This window comes from Scardinius erythrophthalmus (genome assembly GCF_964197995.2).
Source record: "Scardinius erythrophthalmus genome assembly, contig: HAP1_SCAFFOLD_294, whole genome shotgun sequence".
Lineage (NCBI taxonomy): Eukaryota > Metazoa > Chordata > Actinopteri > Cypriniformes > Leuciscidae > Scardinius > Scardinius erythrophthalmus.
In genome coordinates this window covers 9,487-23,346 of record NW_028296317.1, presented here as the reverse complement: position 1 = coordinate 23,346, position 13,860 = coordinate 9,487, and the positions used below count along the sequence as shown (strand labels likewise).

Here is a 13,860-nt window from a genome sequence, read left to right as displayed (position 1 = left end):
AAGAGGATGTGATGAACAGGTGAATTTATGTATCTATGAATTTGTGAATCTCTTTAAATGTATTACTTTCGAAGTACTTTTTCACAACTTTTTGTATTTTTTTTTTACATACTACCAATGACAAATAAGGGACATGCATTATTTCTAAATTAATTTGATTATGAATGATTTTTATTTAGTTTTTTCTCTATTGTTTGACCTTGCACTAATCCTTAACCACAGAAAACATAGAGACTAGAAATAAAAATATATATAAAAAAAATATTTTAAGTCATAGAACAGTCTGTTTCAGTGAAACAGAAACTTGAGCAAATTTCACAAAATGAGTTATTTTCCCCCTAAAAGAGAGTTTAACATTCTTCAAAAAATGTGCACGTGTGAAATATATATATATATTTTTTTTTTTTTTTTTTTTTTTTTTTATAAAATGACAGATGGTTTCATAGATTAGACTCTTATTCCTCAGCTGGGATTGTGTAGAGCTCTTTGAAGCTGCACTCAAACTGCAATTTGGACCTTCGACCCGTTGTACCCCATTGAAGTTCACAATTATGGAGAAAAATCCCTGAATGTTTTCCTCAAAAACCTTAATTCCTTTTCAACAGAAGAAAGAAATACATGAATATCTTGGATGATGTTGGGGTGAGTAAATCATTATTCTGAATTGAATGAATCCTTTAACGCAAAAATTATATACTCAGGATATGTCATTCTTACGAAAATACCTGTGATGGCTTGAAGAACACAGATAAACACAGATCATTGCAATCGTGTTTATTGTCTTCATGTTTCATTAGTCAAAACATGTCTTGTATTGTTAACATTGGATAAAAATGGAAAAATATACTAAAGTACTTTGTAACGTAGTAACTTTAGTAGTTTTTCAGTAGTTTTACTTTGACTTTGGTCATATTGTTTTCCAGTACTTCTGCTTGTACTCAAGTAAATGATTTCTTAAGTAGCAATACTTCATTAATTTTAATTAATTTTTCCCTAGACCTTTCATTTCCAATGACTCAGGCTGTCCCGTTGTAGCAGAACTCCGTGACTCAGGCTGTCCCGTTGTAGGAGAACTCCTTGACTCAGGCTGCACTGTTGTAGTAGAACTCTCTGGTCCTGGCTGGTCCTGTCCCAGTGTAGCAGGACCTATTAGACATTCATAGGAAAATCGTAAATATTAAAATTTCATTAAATATTGCATAATCATTTCCAGCCATTTCCAGTTCATTGTATTTAAGTTTTAAATTTAGGTTTAACCCTCATAACACATTCAGGTCGTTTTTGACTCAGAAGAGATAGCCTACATAACTTTTCTAAAAAGAAATGTAAGTTTTTATTTACTTTTATTAAGGTAATTTATTAAGATATAACCTTTAAAAAAAGTTACACATTTCATGTTCAGGTCAGTTTGGACTTGGGTACTGTATGTATGGAGTACCATAGGGCTTGGTGAAAAAAAAAAAAAAAACGCCATTTTGTGAGGCCACTTTTGACGCACAGAGGAAGTTTTAGTCAAAATGGCGGCGCCCTCTTGTTTGCGTCCCAGAATGCACAGCACATTGACGTCGGTTGCCAAGCCCTATTAGGTGTCAAAAAATACTTGAATGAAATATATATATTTATAAAGTTATAAATATATATAATGTAAAAAAAAAAAAAAAAACTTTTATAAAATATATTTAGACTTTTCCCCATATCGCACACAGTTTTGGCGCTAAATTGTGTTTATAAACATGAATATGAATGACTCATTAAAGTTGCTGATCAGATCAAATATGGTTTTAGTTGTTTTACTGTTTTATAAATGAATGATTCTTCGAGTCCAAATGGACCCTAAATGTAGTACACAGATTTTGAAAACATTATGACTAGTAAGCAAGTATATGGATAATTTATTTGTAAACCACATCAGTAAAACAAAACAAAAATCTAAATTGTGCAATAATTTTTTGACCCCTTCAGACCCTACGTCCAATAAAATGGGCATCACATGGTTTTTGGTTTAAACCCATAAAATGTTGTGTTTATCATGTGTACTGCCTGGTAACTGATTGGTCCCTGATGAACCAATCACAATGAAGACATGACCCATAACTTAATCTGATTGAGCTTCAGGCATCATAAGATCTGACCGGGGAAGAACTTCTTTTTTACCTTTTATATGCTAATTAATGTTCAAGCACTGTAAAACATTTTCAGGTGGTTAAACTTAGAAATGAAAGTTCACCTGCTGCCTTAAAATGTGAGTAAACTCAAATTGACAAAAAACTTGGTTTCAACTCACAAATAGTCAAGCCATTGATTACGTGATTTAATTAAACTTTAAGTTTAACTTTTGAAAGCTTATAAACGTGAGATCCAAATCACGACTATTGGAGTTAAAAAGAAGACTTAAGTTCAAATAACTTAATGGGCTGTTCAATAGTTTAAAAAAGTAATAATTTGATGATCTTGTAGTATACAAGTTTTTTTAAAGTTCAATTGGGTTTTTTTTAACCAAAAGTTTAACCAAAATACTTTTGTCCCCATAACATATGGTTTACCAGGACCACACTGACATATGCCTTGATGCTACAATTACCAATCACATATTTATCAAATCAACCAGAGCAAGTACACATAAACACCCACAGACATATAGGCTACACACTACTAGTCTTTTTAGACTTAATCAATAATTCAACAACCTATTTTTCCTACATTCTTATAGCATTGCTTGTGTTACAGCATGTGGGTTATTTTTTCTTCACTGGGAAGAAACAAGTCTGAAGGGATAAAATATTTGTTCATTTCTGTTAAACATAATATCTGTGCCTTATTGCTTTAAGTAACAGGCTAAGATCAAAGTAGCACAGTGTTTGATTCTCTCCACTGTTCTTGAAATTGTCTCCTACCTTGTCCCTCGTTCTGTATATTTGCTGTTCGTCCACAGCAGAGTAACAGTCGACTTGGGCAGCAGTCACATTTACCAGTTATGCAGCTGTCATATATAGCCACTACGATAAACGACAAAGCACTTAAGACGCCGATCATGAAAGAAAGAAAAAATAAAATCAAAATAATACATTAAAGGGATAGTTCACCCAAAAGTGAACATCAGCCCATGATTTACTCACCCTCAAGTCATCCTAGGTGTGTATGACATTCTTCTTTCAGACAAATACAATTAGAGTTATATTAAAAAAATGTCCTGGCTCATACAAGCTTTATAATGGCAGTGAATGACTGTTTATGTTTTGTAGTCCATAAAAGTGCATCCATCCATCATAAAAGTGCTTCACACGGCTCCGAGGGGTTAATAATTCCTTCTGAAGTGAAGCAATGAGTTTAAAAAAAATAAAATAATATTTAACATGTTACGAAGTAAAATTCTACAAACAGTCTACTTTATAAAAAAGTGCAGTCTACCTGACTAAAGCGCAACTTATGACGTCAGAAGTAGCATAGTGCGTCATGGTGTATCGTAAATATCAGCAGTACGTAGCATTGCTGGCAGAAGTTGCACTTTAGGCTTAAGTTGAATCCTTATGTTTGTTATTTTAACATATGTTTTGTTATTTTGCTAGTTATTTTCCTTTATAAAGTTTTAAATATGAATAGTTTTCTTACACAAATGCATTGCTTCACTTCAGAAGGCATTTATTAACCCCCCGGTGTAAGGTGCTGAGGAAGACAGGCGAAGACGAGGATCTAAACCAGTGGTTCTCAACCTCTCCTGCAGGGACCCCCTGACAGGCCATGTTTCTGTTTTAACCCTGAAATGGCACACCTGATTCAAATAATTAAAGGCTTAATGAGTATTGATTAATTTAGTGAATTGATTAATTGACTAATTCCTACTCTTCCTATACTCATTAATTGAATCAGGTGTGCCATTTCAGGGTTAAAACAGAAACATGGCCTGTCAGGGGGTCCCTGCAGGAGAGGTTGAGAACCACTGATCTAAACAAACGCAAGGTTTTAATGAAATAACACATAGAACAAATAATAAAGAACTTCAGGGATAAAGAAACAAAACCACGAGAATGACAAGACTAGAAGCAACCCTTACATGTACAACAACTGACAAAGTAACAAGTGAAACACAAGGGCTATAAATACACAGGGACCAACAAGCTAAACAAGATAACAAGGGGGTGTGGCTAATTAGAAACACCTGGGAAGACTAATAAACTAGAAAACTACAAAGGACTACAAAACATGGCACAGAACAGGAAATAACAAGTCCACACAAGACAAGGGGAACACAAGACAGGAATCATGACACCCGGAGCCGTGTGGAGCACTTTTATGATGGATGCACTTTTATGGATTTCAAAACAGAAACAACCATTCACTGCCATTATAAAGCTTGGAAGAGCCAGGACCATTTTTTATATATATACCTCCGATTGTATTCGTCTGAAAGAAGAATGTCATATACACCTTGGATGACTTGATGGTGAGTAAATCATGGGCTAATTTTAATTTGTGTTCCACAGAAGAACGAAAGTCATGGAGGTTTGAAACGACATGATGGATAGAAAGTCAATGATAATGAATTTTTGGTTACACTTTAAAATAAGGTTCATTATGAAAGATTTTGTATTTTCAGTCATCAGATTCATTTACATTGTGACTGTGTATCAGATGTAATCCACTCTGTGTCTGCAAAGGTGTGTGCCAAATGGCCCATACAGATGAATGGCCCATTCAGATGTATGGTCCATAGAAACTGATTGGTGTGAATGAATAAAAAGAATCAGCATTGCTCAGAGTGGATTAGCAAGTTAGATCGATCTCCTGTGGGAGGTCCTAACAGTTTTCCTTTGTTTGTAGCCCTTTTGTCTTCATGTATAAAGTTCTGTCTCAGACACAGAACATTGGGTTAAGATTGTTGAAGGGCGACATGCTAACATCGCTGCTGAAGGACTGCTACACTACAAACCTTCAATAAATTCTTCTCCCCACAAGAACTCTGGTCAAGCTTACTTATTTTATGTATTGGAGAAATCTAATACATTGGCGAGCCACCCAAACCACTGCTCGGCCAAATACACCAAAATCTAAATCTAACAATTAGTTAATATATTAACTAACATGAACTAACAATGACCAATACATTTGTTACAGTATTTATAAAATTTTGTTAATGTTAGTTAATAAAAATCCAGCTGTTCGTTGTTTGTTCATGTTAGTTCATGGTGCATTAACTAATGTTAATAAATACAACCTTTGATTTTAAAAATGTATTAGTAAATATTGAAATTAATATTAACTAAGATTGATTAATGCTCTAGAAGTATTGTTCATTCTTAGATTACTAAGGTAGTTAACTTATGTTTACTAATGAACCTTATTGTAAAGTGTTACCGAATTTTCATTTTGGGTGAACTATCCCATTATATGATTTATGAGCACAGGAATACATAAGGGAACTTAACTATCCTTTTCCTTTCTGACATTTTTGGTAAGTAGACATTTTTGGTAAGTAGGGGGTGGTGTGGCGCAATGGATAAGACACATGCCTTTGGTGTGAGAGACCTGGGTTCGAATCCACTGTGTGACACCAATGTGTCCCTGAGCAAGACACTTAACCCCTAGTTGCTCCAGAGGCGTGCGACCTCTGACATATATAGCAATTGTAAGTCGCTTTGGATAAAAGCGTCAGCTAAATGAATAAATGTAAATGTAGATTAAAAAAAAAAACAGCAAAAAAACAAAAAAAAAACAATGAATTATACATTATGGCAGACAAATATCAAGAACAGCTCATACAGAACATGATATTTACCTGAGAATCATAAACATATTTTTGAGTCAAATCTCGTAGCTCTGTCTCATTCCTGAACTCTTCTGTAGGTTTACACCAATACCTGTTGAGCTCCGCATCAAAAACATAATCTCCCTTCCATCCAGTCCTGCCACAAGCAACATAATCTCCATCAAGTAACAAGATGAAGATCCACATTACAGGTGGAATCAGACAAGATGCTAAAGCTTTAGGACAGTTCTGATGAGCATTTGTCGTGTTCTGCTTAGTATCATTTGCTCCTGCACACCAACTACTGCCTCCACGTTTGAAAGGCCTCAAAACAAGACTCATTAAAGCTAAAATAAAAAGTGCAGGTGCAATGAACATGGACACTGTTAGATTTGTATTCTGCTCATCTTTGCATGGGCATTTAAAAACTAGTACTTCCATCATCTCCTCAAATCCAATTAACAGTAAGCTCAATTGGAAAGAGCTGAATACTGGAGATTGTTTTAGAAATCCATGTGTTCCATCTAAAATATATTTTGCCCACGGCGTCATCTTCTTAGGGATGTTTGATGATACTTTTGGCTGCTTATGTCTCTTGTAGTCTGTGAAAATGTCTGTAGTCCAGTTCACAATATCTTTAAATGGTGGACAGATGCCCTTTAACAAAGAAGAATATAATTATATTTGCATCAGAAATGAAATCATATAGTTCTGGGTACAAATATACTTTTAAAAAAAGTACCTATTTGCACTTAAAATCATTTTTCTTAATAAAAAAAAAAAAAAAAAAAAACCTGTACAAAATAGTTTCTGTAATAAAGAAATTAACTTTTCTCTGACCTAAAGTTGCATGAAAAAGTTTGTATATTTCTGTATTTTTCAGACTGCAAATGATAACTCAATGGCTTCAATAACAATGTGAAAAGTTCGACTGTTTGTGTTATTAGTTTAGTTAGATGGTGTTTGTCTATTTATTATAGTTAATGACTGACTCTTGTTTCGGCTCGTCTTGTCTGTTTCAACGTTTATAATTTTATTCAAAATAAAATTAAAACGCACACATATCAGTAAAATGTGCACTGTCTCAGCACTTTCAGCATTTTTATTGGCTATTGCTACTCTGATATATTAATAACGACAGTGAAGAGGAAAATGATTAGGGACAGAGAGAGGAAATATAATCACAGCCCAGAAACTGTCTTGGCTATGTTTCACTTTTAGGAATAAAGGTTTTCCACTCTCTCTATCTCTGCTGCTTTCACTGACCTTCCACATCCTTCCTCCAACATTCCCTTTTCTTTCAGAACTCTCTTTATTCATTTTATTGTTTTAGCTTGAATTATTTGAGTTATAGCATGTAATGTAATTGTCCAATTGTAAGTTTAAACAAATGTAAATTTTCACCACCCTCATGCTAACTTGTTAGAGGTCTACCTCAGTGAGCATAAAAAAACACATGAAAACGTTTCATGGTCAAGCCAATATCTGTGGCACAAATAAAGACAAAAGACAAATGTACTTTTCTTGAATCACACCATAAAATAAGGAAAAATGGCCTACCTGCAACCAATTTGATTTCCCTTCGATGTGAGTAACTTTCTGAGCCGAAGCACAGAGCTTTATACATGTTCTTTTCTTTTGGAAAACAGGAAATTCCTTTCAAATGTGCAGCTACTTTTAATGTACTTCGGAATAAACTTCCGGAGGTCATTTCCTGGACAGAACTCTTAGGGGGGTTTTCCCGGACAGGGTTTAAATTAAGCCAGGAGTAGGCCTTAATCTAGAATAGTTAATCGTGTTTTAAAAAATGGCTTTCTGTAACACAGATTAAGTACGGATTAGTTACACCTGGACTATGGAGTCCTGAACTAAAATAAACCAAATTCATTTAAAACAAACTGTGCTAATCTGAATTAGCATGATAGAGGTTGCCTATAAAACATGGAATGAACCAAGAAAAGCTTAAAATTGCTTGGAACTGAGAAGCAAATCCAAGGAAACAATGGAATCAGAAAAGACTGTGTGATGGAGAGGCAGAGACGGTTGGATCCATTTGCAGATATTTATTAAAGTTGATAAGGGGCAATCCAGAATCGTAGTCAGACAAGCAGTAGTCAGAGGCAAGCAGCAAAGGTTCACAAATGAGTTCAGAGTCCAAGTTCAAATACACAAGATCAAGTCAAAATACTGAGTAGCAAGAGAAACAAACTGAGACAGAGGTTTGGTAAAACAAGACTTCACAAATGAGAACAGAACAGAACAGTCCAGATAAAGGGGAGCTGAGGGTGCACAGGTGAAACGGAGGAAATCATAATGAGGTGAATTGCAGTCCTAGTTAGCAGGAGAGAAGGACCTAGTGAAACCAGGAGGAGGCGCTGTCGTGCGTTCCGTGACAGAGCCCCCCCCCCCCTCTTACACGGGGTCTTGGAGCAGGTAGGTCTGGATGGTCCCGGTGAAATGCAGCAGTTAATGTGGGATCCAGGATATCTTGAGACCTGACCCAGGAGCGTTCTTCGGGACCGTAACCTTCCCAGTCAATGAGATATTGCAAAACCCCGCCGCGGCGTCTGGAGTTCAGGATCTCTCGCACCCGGAAAGCCTCCGCGCCGTCCACTTCAATGGGGGGAGTCTGAACAGCAGCGACCTCCTCCCGGCTCCTCTCTCTCCTGGGAGCAACAGCGGGTCTGAAAAGGGACACATGAAAAGTGGGTGAGAATTTGTAATGAGCAGGGAGTGCCAAACGAAAAGAAACGGGTGTTATCTGACAAAGAATCTTGAATGGTCCAATGAAACGAGGAGAGAGCTTCTTGCATGGGAGCTTGAGACGAAGATCTCGAGTGGAAAGCCACACCCACTGGCCGGGTCAGTATCTGGGACCCTCACGCCTCCTTCGATCTGCCTGCTGCTGATAACGGCGAACGGCTCGCTGCAAATGGACGTGAGCAGCGTCCCACGTGGCCTCGCTGCGTCAGAGCCAGGCATCTACTGCTGGGAGGTCGGAAGGCTCCCCGGACCACGGGAAAAGGGGAGGCTGGAAACCTAGAACACATTGAAAGGGCGTTAGACCAGTGGCAGACTTCCGCAAGGAATATTGGGCATACTCCGCCCAGGCCAGAAAACGACTCCAGTCCTGTTGATTCTGGTGGCAGTAAGTTCTCAGAAAACGAATCAAGTCCTGGTTAAGGCGTTCAACCTGTCTGTTGGCCTGGGGATGGTAACCAGAAGTTAAACGGACATTGATGTTTAATTTTGCCCACAATTCTCTCCAGACACTGGAGGTAAATTGGGGACCGCGGTCAGTCACAATGTCCTCGGGCAAGCCAAACAGACGGAAAACCTGGTTGAATAAAGCCTCTGCAGTTTGTAAGGCCGTGGGCAGACCGGTCAGAGGAATGAAACGGCAGGACTTAGACAAACGATCCACCACGGAGAGGATGGTAGTGAATCCTTGAGATGGAGGTAGATCCGTTACAAAATCTACAGCGATGTGTGACCAGGGACGACGTGGTACTGGCAGAGGTTGCAGCAGTCCTGCGGGCTTGAGATGGGAGGATTTCACAGTATTACAGACAGAGCATAGATGGACAAACTTGATAACGTCAGACTGAAGAGAAGCCAACCAAAAGCGGTTTGAGACTAACTGAATGGTGGCTGCAATACCTGGATGACCTGCGCTGGGAGTGCAGTGAACCCATTGAAGCACACGGTGGCGGAGATCTGGTGGAACGAAGAGTCGGTCAGCGGGGCATTCTGGCGGAGCGGGATGTTTACTCAGTGAAGTGGTGATTTCAGAGATGATGTCCCATTGAACGGGAGCCACGATGAGAGCAGTGGGGATAATGGGTTCAGGCTTGGATTCTTCGGCTGGATCATCGAACTGGCGGGAAAGGGCGTCAGCTTTGCCGTTCTGGGAACCCGGTCTGTAAGTAATCTTGAAATCAAATCTTGAGAAAAACAGAGACCAGCGAGCCTGGCGAGAATTCAAACGTTTAGCAGACCTGATATACTCCAAATTCCTATGATCAGTGAGCACTGTAAACGGTTGACGGGCTCCCTCCAGCCAGTGCCTCCACTCCTCAAAGGCGGTCTTCATGGCCAGAAGCTCGCGATCACCCACGTCATAATTTCTTTCAGCAGAATTGAGTTTGCGAGAATAGAAGGCACAAGGAAACATCTTAGCTGGATTACCATGACGCTGTGATAATACTGCCCCCACACCTGTGTTAGATGCATCCACTTCCACGATGAATTCCTTCTCTGGATCTGGGTGATGGAGAATAGGAGCAGAGGTAAACTTGAGTTGAGCAAAGGCCGCAGTACAATCCGCTGTCCACCTGAAACATTTACCTCCTCCTCGAAGCAGAGATGTGAGAGGAGCTGCAATCACACTGAAGTTGCGGATAAATCTGTGGTAAAAATGAGCAAAGCCCAGAAAGCGCTGCAGCTCTTTAACAGAAGATGGTTGGGGCCAGTTAACCACAGCTTTGACCTTACCGTCATCCATAAGGACTCCCTCCGCACTGATGACATAGCCCAGGAAGGAGATGCATGTCTGATGAAATTCGCACTTGGAAAGCTTGGCATAGAGTTGGTTTTCAATCAGGCGTTTGAGAACTGCACGAACATCTTGGACATGTTCTTCAAGGGAATTAGAAAAAATCAGAATGTCATCAATATAAACAATAACTTTCAGATGCAAAATGTCCCGGAAAATCTCATTAACAAAAGCCTGGAAAACGGAAGGACCATTGGACAGGCCGAAAGGCATAACCCTGTATTCATAGTGCCATGATGTAGTCGAAAATGCAGTTTTCCATTCATCTCCACTCCGTATGCGAATCAAGTTGTATGCGTTCCTTAGATCCAGCTTGGTAAAGTAGCGTGCAGTGCGGAGCATCTCCAAGGCTGCTGGGACTAGTGGAAGAGGATAGCGATACTTGACTGTTACCTCATTAAGACCACGATAATCTATGCACGGCAGGAGACCCCCGTCCTTCTTCTTGACGAAAAAGAATCCGGCGGAGGCCGGAGATGTAGAAGTGGTAATAAAACCTTTTGCCAGCTGTTCGTCAATGTACGCCTTCATAGCCTCAGTCTCAGGTTGTGACAGCGGATAAACTCTTCCACGTGGAATTACAGCCCCAGGTAAAAGCTCAATAGCACAGTCGCCAGCACGATGAGCAGGAAGGTGAGAAGCCTCAGTTTCGCTGAAAGCCAAAGCGAGATCATGATACTCAGAGGGAATTTTCTGAAAATCCACTCCCTTAAGGGAAGTGTTGTGGAGCTCAGTACCTTGGACAGCTGACTTGCAATTGAACTGGCAAAATTCGGACCACCGGGAAATTCTCCCCTCAGACCAGGAAATTTGGGGGTTATGTCTCTCCAGCCATGGAAGTCCTAAAATTACTGGATGCCCAGGTGAGTGGATTGTGAAGAACTGGATGGTTTCAGAGTGCTGTTTCCCGAAGCTGAGCGTGAGGGGTTGAGTGATGTATTGAACCTCTCCAGACCCTAGGGGGCGCCCATCCAGGGCTTCCACAGTAACACCGGACTCACATGCGAGGAGAGAAACACGATGAGTTTTGGCAAAAGCAAGGTCGATAAAGTTTCTAGCAGCTCATGAATCAATCAAGGCTTTTATGTCCAAATCCTGTTCATTAAATTTCAGAGAACTTTCCACAGAAAATAGTCTAGAAGAGCGATTAGAACTCACCGAAGCAGAATTCTTGAGAGCTGGATTAACCGGACAGGTGGCCTTCAGATGTCCTGCTTCTCCACAGTACATACAGAGATGATTACGGCGTCTCCTCTCCCGCTCCGCTGTGGAGAGGCATGTGTAGCCAATCTGCATGGGTTCCGACTCCATGCTGGGGAGAGTATACTCAAGAGGACTGGATCTGAGAGGTGTGCGTCGGGAGCGTAACAAATTGTCAAGGCGGAGAGCAAGCTCCATAATTTGATTTAAAGTTTTACCGTCGTCGCGACACGCCAGCTCTCCTTGGAGGTTCGGGTTAAGTCCCTTGCGATAAATGAGCTTGAGAGGTTCCTCCTTCCATCCAGTTTGAGCAGCAAGGATACGGAAAGAGAGCGTGTAGTCCGCTGCGGTCGAATTTCCCTGGCGTAACGTGAGCAGTAGTTCACCTGGATCCTTTCCTCCTGCTGAGTGTTCGAACACCTCTCTTAATTGAGTCAGAAATTCGTTATAAGAAGGGAAAGAGAGCTGACCTCCATACCAGAGTGCAGTGGCCCATTCCAGAGCTCGACCAGTGAGTAGGAAACATATGAAGGACACGCGGCTCTCATCAGTGGAGTAGGACTGTGTCTGCTGGTCAAAATACAGACTGCACTGCAACAGAAATCCCTTACAAGCAGACGGTGAGCCATCAAATTTTTCAGGAAGAGATAATTTGGGTTGAATGGAATTGTTACTCACGACAGGTGGTGCAGAAGCGGGTGGAGCTGGATTTGAAGTTTGATTCTCAGTCACGTTAGGCAGCGATAGGGATTGAACAGTTCTTGCATGCTTCTCTGTGAGAGTGGTTAATTTTATCAGCTGTTGCTGATGGGCAGTGAGAACATTAGCTTGATTAGATACCTCGGAGGCCAGTCGACTGAAATCTGCTGGATCCTGATGTGGTGAAGTCTTCTGTGATGGAGAGGCAGAGACGGTTGGATCCATTTGCAGATGTTTATTAAAGTTGATAAGGGGCAATCCAGAATCGTAGTCAGACAAGCAGTAGTCAGAGGTAGGCAGCAAAGGTTCACAAATGAGTTCAGAGTCCAAGTTCAAATACACGAGATCAAGTCAAAATACTGAATAGCAATAGAAAAAACTGACACAGAGGTTTGGTAAAACAAGACTTCACAAATGAGAACAGAACAGAACAGTCCAGATAAAGGGGAGCTGAGGGAGCACAGGTGAAACGGATGAAATCATAATGAGGTGAATTGCAGTCCTAGTTAGCAGGAGAGAGGGACCTAGTGAAACCAGGAGGAGACGCTGTCGTGCGTTCCGTGACAGACTGCAATCAAAAATAAATTACTAAACGAGAAAATAATTTTAAGCAAGCTAAATAAACTGCACACACCAGCTATTGAATAAAAGAAAAGAAATGCTGGAAGTCTGTTTGTAATATATATAGACTTGGTGAGCAGAAGAGACTTCTTTTAAAAACATTAAAGATCCTACTGACCCCAAACTTTTGAACGGTGTGTGTGTGTATATATATATATATATATATATATATATATATATATATATATATATATATATATATATATATATGTAAGGGATAATGTATAGAGAGGCGGTCGTTATAGCGAATAACAACCCCGACAGGCTGAACAGGACCCCGACGCGAAGCGGAGGGTCTTGAATCAGCCTGAAGGGGTTGTTTAAAAATTTAAATATTGGCTTTAATGAGGAGCAGTGGGTCCGAAATTTTAGGATGAGCAAGCCAACCTTTGATATGTTGTGTCAACGTTTGTCCACATTCCTCTCCTACCATCTGTCCCTTTGCAGATGCGCGTCAGTGTTTCTCTCTGTCATTAAACCGCGGAGACGTTGCCTAATGCCTCAGAAAATCCGATCTGCCTGTTTACATGACAGTCGCATTGGCACATATCTGTTTTATATCTGATTTATTTCCACATATGAATGAGGCCTGAAACCGATCTCGAAATATCCCCCAAAAAATTCATGTTTACACGGTCATAGAACACATCTGATCTGTGTCACATATGAGCAAAAACTGGGTCACATTTCACTGACAGTGCCATTGGGTAAGTTGTGTCAAAAGGGAGGCCCACTCTGTATCAACTGCATTTTAGAAAAACCTTAAAGTAGGAAATTTAAGTTCTGGTTTACAGCAGCCTGTGACTGCCATTCATATTTTAAATATATATATACTGTATATATAGGGCTGGTAATCGATAAAAAAATAATTAATTGCACAAAATTTGATGTAAATAATTGCAATTAATTGCATTTCCCCCAAGCTTGTAATCATCCATATTTAAACTTAGAATCACCTAATTAAATTAAACAACACAGGAAAAAAAAAAGGAACAGAAAATAGCCCTATATTAAAATAATATTATACATCATACATCATCAA

At 39.7% G+C, this 13,860-nt stretch overlaps 1 long non-coding RNA gene across 2 annotated transcripts; it reads right to left on the bottom strand.

The window, feature by feature from the left end:
* Positions 1-422: 422 nt before the first annotated feature.
* LOC308686457 lies at positions 423-7,394 on the bottom strand. 2 transcript variants are annotated; one of them, XR_014029595.1, is made up of 4 exons: positions 7,304-7,392; positions 5,774-6,400; positions 2,895-2,996; positions 423-1,146 (listed from the first exon to the last, which is right to left on the bottom strand). It is a non-coding gene; the product is annotated as an uncharacterized lncRNA (long non-coding RNA). The 2 variants fall into 2 exon arrangements; XR_014029594.1 differs by having other exon boundaries at positions 424-1,146; positions 2,895-3,016; positions 7,304-7,394.
* Between the last annotated feature and the right edge of the window lie 6,466 nt (positions 7,395-13,860).